Consider the following 15082-nt stretch of genomic DNA (forward strand, 5'->3'; position numbering starts at 1 on the left):
ATCAAGATTTACCCCTCTATACATCCAGGTATTGAGTCCCCTGAATTCCTGAAAAAGGGAGAGGTCCGGAGGTGGAGAGAGACACCATATCAGGACTTTGTGACGAGCTAGGAGAAAGAGCGTCCTCCACTGTTGCTTCGGCAGATGCAGGAGGTGTTTGCGAAGAAGAGGGAGGAGGCGTACAGATGTCTGAAGGGTCAATGGAAGCTCAGGTGGTGTTTGATGTAGGCCAGTCCTTGATTGTGCAGGGCTTTGTAGGTGTGGGTCAGCATCTCGAATTGGCATCTCTTGTGGACAGGTAGCCAGTGAAGTTTCTTCAGGTATGGGGTGATGTGGACCCGTTTGGGAAGGTCAAAGAAGATCCTGGTCGCTGAGTTCTGTATGGTCTGCAGTCTTTTCAGTAGTTCTGTGGTAATTCCAACATAGAGTGTGTTGCCGTAGTCCAGGTGGCTGGTGACAAGGGCTTGAGTGACAGTGCATCTGGTGGTGACTGGGAGCCATTCGAAGATCTTTTGGAACATGCAAAGAGTGAGGAAGCAGGCGAAGGAGACTGCGTTGATCTCTTTTTCATTGTGAGTTTTCTCTCCAGGATGATGTTGAGGTTCCAGGCATGGTCTGACGGAGTGGGTGAGGGTCCAGGTTTAGCAGGCCAACAGGAGTTGTTCCATGGGGAGGAGGTGATCCTGAAGATCAGTACTTCTGTATTGTGTCTGTTGAGCATGATGCAATTGTTTTGCAACCAGTCAGCAATGCTGGTCATGTACAGGTGGAAGCTGGCCCTTGTGGTGGATGGGTCTTCAGATAGATAGAGGATGAGCTGGGTGTTGTCTGTGTACAAGATGATTTTCAGTCCATGGGTTCTGACGATGTTTGCCAGAGGGTTCATGTAGGCATTGAACAGTGCAGGGCTGAGGGATGATCCTTGAGGGAGGCTGCAGAAGATTTTCTTGAGTTCAGAGGTGGAGGCAGATTCTCTGTGTTCTTTCAGTGAGGAAGAATGCAATCCATTTGAGGGCATCCTCTTGGATTCTGATCTGAAGACGCCAGGGTGTGGTGGGACCGGGTGTCAAAGGCTGCTGAGAGGTCAAGGAGGATCAGGGCAGCCGCTTGTCCCCAATCTATGAGGGTTCTGATGTCATTGATGGCTGTGATCAGGGTAGTTTCAGTGCTGTGGTTCAAGCAGAATCCAGTTTGGGATGGGTCCAGAAGATCAATGTTTTCCAGATATTCCGTGAGTTGGTGGTTGATGGCCTTCTCAAGGACTTTGGCTGGAAAAGGGAGCAGGGATATGTGCGGTAGTTCTTGAGATTGGTGGGGTTTGCGGAATGTTTCTTGAGGATGGGGGTTTTATTCCAGCGTGTTTCCATTCTTCTGAGAAGGCGGCCAAGGTGGGCAAGGTGATGGCTCTGTTAAAGATGTCTGTGAGCTTGTTGCTGATTGTCCTGTTTCTGAGGTTGAGCATGTGGTGTGGACAGGGGTCCATAGGTGCTCCTGAATGGACAGAGCGCATGATGGCTGTGGTGCTGTGTGTCGGGAGCTGGTCCCAAGCAGTGATGCTGTGGTTGTGGTTAGTGTCTGTCGGAGTGAAGAGGCTGAGGATCTCGGAGAGAGCTGATTGGGATTTGGTGGGTTTGTAGATGGTGGAGATTTTGTCATGGATGAAGTCTGCCAGGGTGTCACAGAGCTCTTTGGAGGGGGCGATGATGTTCTTGGTTGCTGAGATGTTGGAGAACTCCTTGACAATGCTGAAGAGTCCTTTGTTGTGGTTGAAGCTGGCTTCGATGCAGTTGGCTAGGGCATTCCTTTTTGTCTTTTTCAGGAGTAGGTAGTAGTCACCTTGCTACATTGAAGGTGATGCGGTCTGTGGGTTCCTTGCTTGTGCGCCATTTCCGTTCTTGTCGCTTGAAGTTATATTTCATTATTCTCAGTTAAAGAGTGTACCAGCTGGCATGTTTGGTTGATCTCTTGAGTTTATGGATTTGATGGGGCAATTCTGCCACCGCAGGCAATGATCCTGGTGGTGTTCTTGACAGCTTGTTTAAGGTTCGTTGTGGTGTCAGGGGGGATGTGTTGAGGGCGTCAGTCAACTGATGTGCAGATACTTTGTTCCAGCTGTGGTGTTGGGTACTGGGTAGCTTGGTGGAGGTGCTGGGGGCTACTGTGATGGTGAAATGGATGAAAGAGTGATCCGTCCAGGTGACCTTGTGACACAGCTGTACTTAACTCTGTTGCTGGCTGTGAAAATAGGGTTGACCGTGTGTCCTGGATTGTGGGTGGGGAAAGTGGCAAGTTGGGTGAGGCTGATATTGTTCATGATTTCAAGAAGGTTAGTTATGTTGGCGTAGTTTGGGTTGTCAAGGTTAAAATTGAGGTCGCTGAGGGAGATGTAATGTTTGTGTCAATGGCTTGTGGTGCAATGAATTTGGTGATGGTGTTGCAGAAGCTGGGACATGGTTCTGGAGGTGTGTAGGCGAGGCTGCCTCTGATGGTGGTCTTGCCATCTGCTCTGAGTTGGAAATGAAGGTGTTCCATGATGGGTGTGGTCTACTCTGTGGTGCTATGGATGGTTTCTTTGTCGATGATGGTGATTCCAGATCTGTGTTTGTTGATTCAGTCCTAGTGTGCTATCTTGTAGCCACTGGGCATGGTGATGTTCGGTGCAGATGAAGGGTTGAGCCAGGTTTCGGTGAGGAGGACGACATCGGGGTGGGGGAGGTGATCGTGTCCCAGATCTCAGAGGCACGTTTGCAGAGTGACTGGGAGTTGAACTACAGGCAGTGAAGTTGTCCAAGCACAGTTGTGGTTAGCGTGGTGGTGGCGGTTGCGTGAGCTCCGGTGTTGCAGGAGAAGAGACAGTGGCGGCATGTGAAAGGTCCTATTTATGAGCGAGGGAGGTGCGGCAGCAGTTGTTGCTGCGGCATCCGGGGACTAAAGTTGTGAGTTTGGTGACAGTGTACCTGCGGGTGACAGGAGACCCAAGGTTCCTGGCACTGGGTGCAGTTCAGATGTGGACAGGCACAGGAAGGCTTGCCTGCTGTGCACCCACTGAGCGCGCCCGCTGTGCAGATGCTGTGTGACTATATTAAGATGGACCTGGGAGGTTGGCGGTGGGCGGAGCCGGTGGGAAGTAGGAGGGAGAAGGGGCAAAAATGGGCAGGAAGGCGCAGCGAGTAAGAAAACAGGCACTGGCAACAGTAAGAAAATAATTTACTTGCAGGCAGATACAGTGGGTAACAGATACAGAGGCTTAATACAAAAGGCAGCAACAGTAACCGTAAAGACTAAAGCTATTTATTAGCAAGGTGGATACCATTTGCAACATGCAGAGGCTTTGTACAAAATCGATGTGCAATGCAAAGCCAGCGAGGGCAGGTGGGAGTGGCAGAGCAGCAGAATTACAGAGAGCAACATCAGTAAGCAGAGATTCTAGCAATGAGAGTAACAGAGGACATGGAATTACAGAATGAACAAAATTACAGAATGCAGCAATTACAAAAGGAGTAAGCAGAAAGACTAACAAGGAGAGTAACAGAGGGCTCAACAGTAGACCAGTCGACAGTCACGGCTCACAAGGAGAATGACAAGCAGTACAGTAAAGGTGATTCAGTCAAAACAACAAACAATGTAAAGGCAGTGGGGCAGGTGGGAGCAGCGGAGCGGGAGGCAGCGAAGCGGGCGCTGATTCAAAGATAATAAACTGTCACTGCAGACGAAAGAGTAAACTATTCTGATTGTACCTATGAGTGCCCTCTAATATTATAGGGCCTACCGAAGGTTAAGATCTAACCTTGAAGATTCCTTCTTGCACCAGTCTACCTGTGCGCAGATACCAGGCTGCGCATGACAGTAGTCTCACACGCGCAGCTTTCACACATGTAGACAAGAGTGTGCACACATGTTCACACGTAACCAGACAAGTGCTCCTTATCCTTGTCGCAGCTGCCTTATCTTAAAAGGCAGACACTGGAGGTAAACAAGCACAGTCCATTTACCATTTGATTACCATGGATGACACACAAGTAGTGAGACTCACCAAGAGTAGAAAGTCCAAAACCAGGTGATCCAAAAAGCTAAAAATCTGAGGGGACTAAATGGGCAGATCCCAATTTGCAACACTAATAAGTTGGATAACAGTGTTTTCTCTAAAATGTAATCTAAAAATACTGAATGCTGAATGTTCAGTTCTATAATCCAGCAATTCTTACCTCCAGTTTAAAATTGGCTTCACATCCTCTCTAATTTGAGTATTTCACCATCAGCTTCATCATTCATATGCATGAACACCCCTTGTTCTTTCCCACTTTGTGGGAGGTAATGCTTTTCTAGCTGTCCTACCCTAACACACAACTACACCTCTAAAGGCCACTCTTCACAGAGCAGTGCTCCTGGTATCCTATGAAAAAGAAATCTGATCATGTCACTCTGATTGTGAAACAACTTTTCTGGCTACTGCAGGAGGAATATATGAACTTCAAAGCAGCCTTCATCCCTCATATGACACCACAACTTAGTTTGCCTTTTAATTGTGATTTCTAAAACAAGAAAATCAAAAACCGGGCATTATCTTATTTCTTCCCTGACTGTAGACCAGATCCCAAAAGGCACTTAATTTACCCTAATCTCCTGTCCTTAGGAAAAACCTTAAGACGCACCTTTTCAAGCTACATCCACCAAACTAAAGGCTTCCTCCCTCTCCCTCTCCCTCTCCCTCTCCCTCTCCCTCTCCCTCTCCCTCTCCCTCTCCCTTTTCATGGGGCATTCCTTCCCATAGAGTTCTCATCTCCTATCTGCAGGAGCTCCAACTGTCAGTGTGCCCTCTATCTCTTTGTTGAATTAATATTACTTCTGTTATTACTCTGTACTACACTCCACCAAGTTATGTTGTATGCAAAGTCATGTGAAATGCTTAGCTGCACCTGTGGGTAGGTCCAGGCCATATAAATCAAAGAAAGAATGAAACCATGTTTTTGAATTAGCCTAAATGTATATATCTTTATACGGTCTCAAGCTGTGCCACACGTTAAGCTTACTCCTTACTCCTAGGTTATAAGACATTCACATGGTGTTATAGAACATGCTATAACTTTCAACTTTGTTTAGATTGCCTTGCTTTCATCGTTTTGTTCTCTTCTTTCACAGCCTATGCTGGCTTACCAACCTTTCTGATATTTGGTTGACTCACAATACAATTCTTATTTACAAACCTATACATTTACTTACAAATTATTAATAATCTTTTTTATTCTGATTTTTTTTTTATAAAAGTAGGTATCTAATTTTCAATAAAGCTAAATAATTTGGAAAAAGAAGGAAAAAAGACAATAACATTTTGTAGAGCACACTGCTTGAATCTCTTCAGCAATCTCTTTACTGGTGAACTATGAATATGGCACACAAGTCAAAATATTGACATTTCATCCCTCGCTCAAGGCATCTTCCCAGGACTTTCCAAAGGACTGCATGCTTTTCACCTCCGATGTTAAAGCACAAACCTCGACCCTGATTCAATGCTTAATTTGTAAAAATGTAAGTGACAGTACTCTTGTCAGGACGCATTTTGCACCACACATTGCCCGTCATGCTGCCAATGATAGTAACAACACAACTACTAACCATCACACTCCTACAAGTGTGACAATTCAGACTATTCCAGGCCCCGAAAGCTATATGAATGGCTCGGGTGGCAGGTAATAGTAATTTTTAATGTATATTGAATTAATAGTTAACTGTGGTTGTGGTCATCTCCAAATTAACAATAACACAACACCTTTGGGAGACTGTCACAAGCGCCGGTTTTGACAATTGAGTGCCAGTGCTGAGCACCGGAAAACACAGCCTCAATGAAGCACTGCCCTAATGGCTGAGCAAAGTAGTATCCTATCACCACCTACAATTCCTGGTTAAAATGTTTGAGAAGGTTGTCAGATCCTTTACAATAGTGAACCACCTTTCTTTGCCCTGTTCTACCTCTCTGCAACCTTTGCTATTATCGACCATTGAAGATCTGTTCAACACCCGTACCGTTAAAATAGCTTCACTGTCATTGTCCTGGAGTGAGTCACATTTTACTTGTAGAGTACATCTTAACAGCCTAGATGAGCCTTGTTCCAGCCCAAGCCATATCCTACCCAAATTTCAAAGGCTCCTTATCACCAGCTGTTTCATCCTCCATATCAAGCCCCTCAAAGTCCTGCTGGTGGACAAGAACACCATGATGCATTAGTTTTTGTTTCAAATTCATCTTTATTTTATTTTAAAGAAACCATAAAAGAATACAAATGTATAATCTTATACATTCAAAATGCAAGTATTAATTAATAATCCAATCATAGATCAATGGCATTTGAAAATAATTCATCCTATTCAATTCTAAAAAACGCTGTTGTGCCCTGTTAGTGAAGGTGTATAAGTATGTGATTAACTCAGGGCCACTGGTCCAGATACCAAACCCTGAAAGTTAATCTGCATATGTAAAAGTATACCATATAAAGCAAATTCATAGTCATTGCTCTTATTTTTATTGTTCTCTTTTATTGATACATCACGACCAGGTTAAGTAAACCATCATAATTCTAAGCCACTAACAGCCTAATAATTAAATAATGAGAGCACACAACAGCCATGTAATAGGACATAATGACATATACATACAAAAGAATGATAGTGACTCATTCAGAGGAGCAACACCAAGTTGGTATATGTTAGTTGAATATTCTGAATACGCCTTTTTCTCATCATCGGCTTTCATGAAATAAAAAAAAGTGTGTATGAGAGAAAAAGAGTGACCTCTCCAACATACCATTTCTCTTAGTATTGGCATCTAATGAAGGCAAAGGGTGAGGATTGCTGAGGGTCCTGAGTGCAACGCGGAAATACCAGTTAGTACAGGAAAGTCAGAGGCAGTGCCAGAAGGTAGTGCTCAGGGCATGCTAAATTGGAAAGAGCCACCACATGCAAAGGTACAACTTTATTATTTGAGAGTCATCCAAAATTCCTGACTACAGAAAAAAAGTGAAGGTCTTCAGTTTTCAAATGGTTGTAACACAAATTAAAAAAGGCAGTGCAGGGCTCTAGTTGAATTATCATTATGAAACAAGGTACCCTAATTTTTTATATGAAATATTTAACAATATCATATTTGGTCACAAGACAGAAATAACAACCTTAAGTGAGAAGAGTTACTAAGTAGGCCTTTAAAATAAAAATACACACGGGAATGTACTCAGTAACATCATTGAGAAACATGTAACATTCTCTACATTCCACACTCTACAGAGTCAACACAACAACACTAAATTCCTAGAGCTTCAATGAGGTTTGTTTAATTCAAACAATTAACATGTGTAACAAACAGAAAGTGTAGGTCAGGACCTCTAAGATAAAGCATCACACCAGCCTAAGTTTTAAAACAATTATAGACCACTGGTATTGGGTAGGCATTGTCTATCAAGAAGTGGTTTAATGATGAACCAATGTTATTGAAGTCCCTCACTACGTCTCTCAAGAATATAGTCATGGATAATATATTGACTGGGTCTTGACTTATTTATTTTCAATAATAGTAATTCTAATTTTGTAATTTTATAATTTTTACAATTTTGAAATAATTATATTCTAAAGTTGTTTGAATATAAATCATATTCTTAAATGTGTTGGCTTCAGCTTCAATAAATGGAGTCAGCCTAGCTACGAAATATAATGTTTACAAAAACAATAAATTATAATTTAAGTAACATATTTATTACTTTATTACATTAAAAAATATATGATTATATATTTAAAAGGCTATCACAAGGATATTAATAACATGTTCTTAATGCACATATAAACACTTACATATATGCCTTTCATGCCTGCTTGCATTGGTCAAATAGACCTAACGGTAATTTTCTGTGGCATTAGATGGCCACATTGAAATGATTGTGATAATTTAATACTAATATTATTTTAAAATATGACCTGTGGAATATCTATATTCATCTTCATGTTAATGCTGAAAGGTCACTCATTACAGAATCACATAAATGTAAAGCCAAAAAAGGATTTGATTAGAATAATATTTGTGCTGAGCTTTCTGATGTAATATTACTGAGAACGCAAACGTTACAGAGTTCATAATAAGATTCAAATTGTCTGAATTGCTTTTTAAATAATTATACATCTATGTAGTAACATTTTTAACCTATACTATAACTGTACAAAATACTAAAAATTAATACTTTTAAACCTTTCTGCTTTTTTCACACCAAATTATTATTAAAAAAATTGTCCTTGTAATATTTTTTGTTCTATTTAAAATATTTATATATAATTAAATATATGAAAAGTCAACATGTTTAAAAAATACTAAAACACATAAATTTTTCCATTTATTTAAAATCCCAGAGGGTGTACCCAGAAGGTCTCACTTAAGTAACACCACATCGCCATGTGATCGATATTTGACTCATTCGCTGTAACCCCGGGCGTAGTACTCCGCTTCGCCCACGGAGTGTACGTAGCGCTGCCTGCTTCGCGGTTTTCGAAGTAGGCATAGCAGGCAGACTACGCACACGCCAGGGCGAAGCAGAGCTGCCTGCCGCCCGTCACCCGCCTCCCGCCCGCCCTCCATTTAAAATAATGTAAACTATAATAGAAAAATTAAATAAAAGGCCTTACCTGCAGCGCGGCGTCCCGGGGCTCCCTCTTCCTCGTTGCCGATAACTTCTTTTCACAAATGCGCATGCGCGGACGCCTGCGCATTTCGCAAGAAATGCGCATGCGTGGGTGTCCACGCATGTGCATTTGTGAAAAGAAGTTGTCAACGAGGAAGAGGGAGCCCCGGAGACGCCGCGCTGCAGGTAAGGCATTATATTTAATTTTTTTATCATAGTTTACATTATTGTAAAAGGAGGGCAGGCGGATGGCGGGTCTACGTGGAGCGTGCAAGTGTACGTAGATTTGGGCACACTACGCGATGCTCCACATAGCCCCACTACGCCCACTACGCCCAGGGTTAATTTGTTGAATGTCGCTACAATCCACTCCACCACTGTCATCTCTTCTGAAGAGCATACCACCCCCTACTATTCACTCTGCTCTAACCATGTAACAGAGGGTATAAAGCACCAGCCAACAGAAAATCACCACTTCTCTTTCACTAAAATTCACCTGGCATCTCCCTTTGCCCTCATCACATGTCATATTGCCAACAAACAACAAAAATTAACACAGGTTGACAGGACACAAAACAAATAACAGCACCACGCTCTAGCAGATATTTCCCAAAGAAATACAACAGCTGTTTCTATAAGCATTAAAACAGAAAACACAGGGTACACCACTCCCCGGGGCTTAAATAATGAATGGGGGGGACTCATGGCCCTCACGCGGCCCCGGGGACTGCCACCCCCTGGGGCTTTTTAAAAACAAAATATACCCTGTGTGGGGGGGCTCAAGCCCCAGGGTCCGCCACCTCCCCGTGGCTCTAAATATGTAAAATGGGGGGTCCGTGAGGAACCCCCCAGCCCTGGGGACCACCACCCCACAGGGCTTTAAAAGAGGTGGGAGGGGGTCCACGGAGTGTTATAAAAAGGGGCGTGGCCTCTGAACACCTCTCTGCAATGCAGCTCCCTGGCGCATACTAGAGGTACCTGGTGGGCTAGTTGGCCCCCAGGGGACCTCAGGATTGAAGAGGAATTAATTCTCCAACTTAAAACGCGCCACAGGGCGTGTTTGCACATGTCACCTCAGGCCCTGCCCCCTTCCTTTACCATTGTACAAATATTCCTGTGAAATCAGCCGAACTACGAATTCCGATTTACTCACCTGTTATCAGGAGAGAACCCAGGGCTGCATCTTTTAGCCCAGCACTGACTCTGAAGAGTAATTCTAAGCGTACTTACCAGTAACTTGTATTTCCTTCCATAGAAATCCATTGTGTGGTTTTCACCAGAAAATTTTCTAAGTGTCCATTTTTGAAACGTACAAATATTCCTCTAAAATCAGCCGAACGAAGAATTCAGATTTACTCACCTATAATCAGGAGAGGACCCAGTGCTGCATCTTTTAGCCCAGCACTGACTCTGAGAAGTAATTCTAAGCGTATTTACCAGTAACTTGTTTTACCTTCCATAGGGATCCATTGTGTGGTTTTCACCAGAAAAATTTGTAAGTGTCCATTTTTGAAACGTACAAATATTCGTCTAAAATCAGCCGAACTACGAATTCCGATTTACTCACCTGTAATCAGGAGAGTACCCAGTGCTGCATCTTTTAGCCCAGCACTGACCCTGAAAAGTAATTCTAAGCATACTTACCAGTAACTTGTATTTCCTTCCATAGGAATCCATTGTGTGGTTTTCAGCAGAAAAGTTTCTAAGTGTCCATTTTTGAAACGTACAAATATTCCTCTAAAATCAGCTGAACTACAAATTCAGATTTACTCACCTGTAATCGGGAGAGGACCCAGTGCTGCATCTTTTAGCCCAGCATTGACCCTGATAAGTAATTCTAAGCGTACTTACAAGTAACTTGTATTTCCTTCCATAGGAATCCAATGTGTGGTTTTCAGCAGAAAAGTTTCTGTCTATTTTCACAAACTAAAAATATTCCTCTAAAATCAGCCGAACTACGAATTTCAATTTACTCACCTGTTATCAGAAGAGAACCCAGGGCTGCATCTTTTAGCCCAGCACTGACCCTGAAAAGTAATTCTAAGCGTACTTACCAGTAACTTGTATTTCCTTCCATAGGAATCCATTGTGTGGATTTCAGCAGAAAAATTTCTAAGTGTCTATTTTCACAAACTAAAAATATTCCTAAAAAATCGTCTGTATGACTTAAACACATTATTTCAACTGTTTACAGGAGGTTGGCCAGTGCTGGATCCAGGATCCACCACTGAGTAAGAAAAAGTAACGATAACACTACTTACCTGCTAAGTGAATTTTCTGCCGTAGGATAACATTGGTGATTCTATGTGAAAATTTTTCTAAGTGTCAACTTTTAAAATACAATAATATTCCTTAAGAATAACTACTGTAACCAAAACGCTTTTACTCAACTGTTTACAGGAGATGTCCAAGGACTGAATCTAGGATCCAGTCCTGTGGTTAGAAAAGTAATCCATAAAGTAACTAATTGCATTTAACTAGAAATTCACATTGAGCTCAATGTTGCTTTGTGTTTGAAATTGTGTTGCCCATTGCAACAACTGTAACTACTGTACTTAAAAGTCTGTTGCCTATTTGCCAAGTATTTAAACTAAAGTTATTCATTCTGAGAAAGTATATTTTGTATTGTAATGTATAATGTAATTATGATGTAATTAAAAAATATATATCTAATAATAAATAGTTAAAAAAATGTAGTAAATCAGTATTAAAAAATCAGTATAACAATTAATACATTAAAAATTGTCATTTACAAAACCTTTGAAATTCACTGAAAAAAACATAGGTTTCAGGCCTGATATAGTTAGGAATTAGCATTTAAAAAACCTTTGAAATTCAGTGAAAAATCCATAGGTTTCAGGCCTGATATAGTAAGGAATTAGCATTTAAAAAACCTTTGAAATTCATAGAAAAAAACATAGGTTTTAGGGGTGTTATAGTTAGCTGGACATTTCACTCGAACAAAACCTTTGAAATTCCTCCAAAACAGTTAGTTGTACTAACTACATCTCGCGCGCCCGCAATCCACTGCTGATGATGTCACAAATTACATCATTCATGCCCCAGGGACACAATTTTCAAAACTGGTGGGGCACTCCTGTCAGCACCTGTCTTGAAAGTTTCGGGGAGATTCGTCAAGCGGAATCCGGCTGAGAAAATTAAAAAAAACGAATCGTGGGCTCCCACGCTTCATTTTTAAAAGCCCCAAGGTGGGCCAGGTCCCGGGGGCCCCCACAGCCCTGGGGACTGCCACCTCCCTGGGGCTTATTAAATTGAATACGGGGCGTGCGGCCCTCCCGCAGCCCCGGGGACAGCCACCTCCCCAGGGCTTCTTTAATAAATGCGTGGTGGGTCCCAACCCTCCACACTGCCCCAGGGACAGCCACCTCCCCAGGGCATTCATGAAAATGTGGGGGGGGCTTGCGGGCCCCCGAGCCCCGGGGACCGCCACCTCCCCGGGGCTAAAAATAATAATTTGTGTGGGGGTGCTCAAACTCCCCACAATGCCCCAGGCACCACCACCTCCCCGAGGCACTTAATATTAAAATTCGGGGGTTTGTTATTGACCCCCAGGCCCCAGGGACCACCACCTCACCGGGGCTTTAAAAACATTAGGAGGGGGGCCGCTCAGCCTCCGCCCTGGAGCCCTCGATGGCCCTGGGAACCACCACCCCAGGGCCGGATCATACAATATCCTGGGGTGCCCACCCCGGGACATTGCTGTTTGCTATGGCAGGGCGGGAGCACGCCTCCAGCCCTGCCATAGCAAACCCTGCTTTGCTTCATTGAAGCGAGAGCTGAACTAACTATAACGGCGGAATTTCACTGGTTTTATACGAGTGAAATGTCCAACTAACTATAACGTCCCTGAAACCTATGGTTTTTTCAGTGAATATATATATATGTGTATGTATGTATATCCTTATTCACTGAAAAAACAAAGATTAAAGTAACGTTGTAGTTAGGTGAATATGTCAGCCAATACATTAACTTTTTGAACTCTATGACATTATTTATGACATCATTCATTACATCTCAAATGACATAATTGATGGCATCACTGATGACATCATCCAATGAGTTTGTTTGTTTTATAGTTTACACAGTGATGCTTACCTACCATATTACTTTTCAACCTAATTTTGTACATCCTGTGTCCAGGTAATGGGTGTAAGTGTTTACGAAACAAGTGTGCTCATAATGCATCATAGGTGTGTAGAGGTATTGAACATGTTATAAATCTTTGTATTGAAGAGAAACTCTGTGCAGACAACAGTTGCCAACGTGTGACCCAGCATGAACTACCACTAGTGGACCTCCATGCACCCCTCATCAACGTGATGCTGCTTCCGCTTCCAGTGCATCGTCGCGTAGAGCAGGGACACGGATGCGAATAGTGGTAATGAAGAACCATCTTGGGCTTCATGAAACACCCGGGAGTCGTCTTTTGCTGCCGGGTTCAAAGGAATCAACAAATGCTTGCTGGTGCTTCTGGAGCCGTGGGGACACCGGCTAAAAGAAGGCAATGATGGATGGCTATTAAAACCTGGGGGGTTTGTTCTTGCTTCTAATTAGCAGACAGTTTTATGGAGACTCTGCTGAGTGTCTATTGCTGGCTCTTGTTGGCTATGAGAATGGGCTGTGTGTACCTCGCTATAGAGAACTAGACTGGATGCTTATTGAACAAGCATTTTCAATGCAATCAGTCTCGCCTTTGGGACCTTATATGTATTTAGCTATGTAGCACATTAGCCTTGGTGCTGACACAGCTACTGTTCTTTAACATGGAGGGAAAGTAAGCACCAAACTGCATGACACGCCAGATATGGGAACACATGAACAGAAATATTGCCTTTCAGCGGGAAATGGTATAGTCCAAAGCTCTGTTTTTAATATAAAAGCAGGGCCTTCGGTGGTCATATCACTAAAAGTACAAGATTTGAAAAATATATTATTGTCTATGGGTGTTCATGGAAGACACTTTCTATGGACTGGAATCTAGAGAATGCTAAGGTGACTCTGGTATTTTACTGACCTCTGCTGGTCATTTTCTATAAAGAAAGTTAAATAGAGGCAGTTGCCAGAAAAATAAAAAAAAGAAAGTCCTTCAGCAGAAAGCAATTCTGGTATTTTACTGACCTCTACTGGTCGTTTTCTATCAAGACAGTTAAATAGAGGCAGTTGAACAAGCAGTAAGTAATTCTGGTATTTTACTGACCTCTACTGGTTGTTTTCTATCAAGACAGGTAAATAGAGGCAGTTGAACAGAAAAAAAGTCCCTAAGCTGAAGCTGACAAGTCCTAGGGCTGATCTCCAGAGCCCACAAAGTACATATATATATATATAAGTTTATACTAAAGTATATGCAAAAGGTCTTGAATCCTCAACCTAAAAAGGGAGAAGAAAGAGCAAAAAGGGAGAAGAAATATTGAGGCAGACCACCTTCAAAGCCTTATGAAAGCTGGAATGGTTGTTCCACTCAGTAAGACACCAGGCTCAGATTGGCGCGAAGGAGGAAAGGGAAAAAAGGGGGAGAAAAAAATGTCATTTTTTTATTCCTCTTTCTTTCTCACGGCTGCCTTTAAAATCTGCTTTCAATAGGATCACTTAATGCTTGCTATGATGGGGAAGCATTTAAAGATTTCTAACATGATGGCTCATGTGAATTCAACAGTGAGCCTCAAATCCAAAGCACAAGCAGCACATATGAAGATAGCTCTAGCAGTGGAAAGAGCCGAGCGCTCTCAAAACTCTTGCCAAGGGTCAACCGCAGTTTCAAGCCTCCTAAGTTCAGAAGAAGATATGGGGGAACATGGAATGGAGGTTAAGGCCAGAGCCCAAGTCATAGAAACTATTCAGGCAAGGTCGGCAGAAGCAACAGATGATGAAGGGCAACTTCTAGCCCAGAGTGCTTTTGCCGGAGAAGTAGCTAATTCTAATGAAGGCAGTGGGGAAACAGAGAGTAAGGATGAGAGCCTGGTACAAGATGAGGGGTTGAATAAGGTGATCCACAAACAAGGTATTTCCAGCCCGACTCAAGGAAAATCGAAGGAATATCCTCTATTTATGAAATACAAAACAACTTCAACGTGAGTGCCTGTAGCATAAGTCCAAGAACAAGGATCCTCCATCAATCTACAATCAAGACCGCTTCGAACTGATCAATCCTTCACTCAGACACAAAGCATTTTAGAAAAAGAAAAAGGGGCTCTTAGAGTCTCAGAGCCTCAGAATGCAGCCTCTATGGATTATCAGTCTTGGATGACGATCTCCATCTTAGGTAAATTCCCTGAGGTGGGACAGCAAGACCAGGTGCAGCAAGCAACAGACGTTTTCTCACAAAAGCAGGTGCTAGAAACACAACAAGAAAGAGGTCACACTGCCCAATATGATATTAAAACCATGATAAATCTGATTCTTGATGAGAT

The sequence above is a fragment of the Triturus cristatus genome, chromosome 3_1 (assembly GCF_964204655.1).
Source record: "Triturus cristatus chromosome 3_1, aTriCri1.1, whole genome shotgun sequence".
Classification (NCBI taxonomy): domain Eukaryota; kingdom Metazoa; phylum Chordata; class Amphibia; order Caudata; family Salamandridae; genus Triturus; species Triturus cristatus.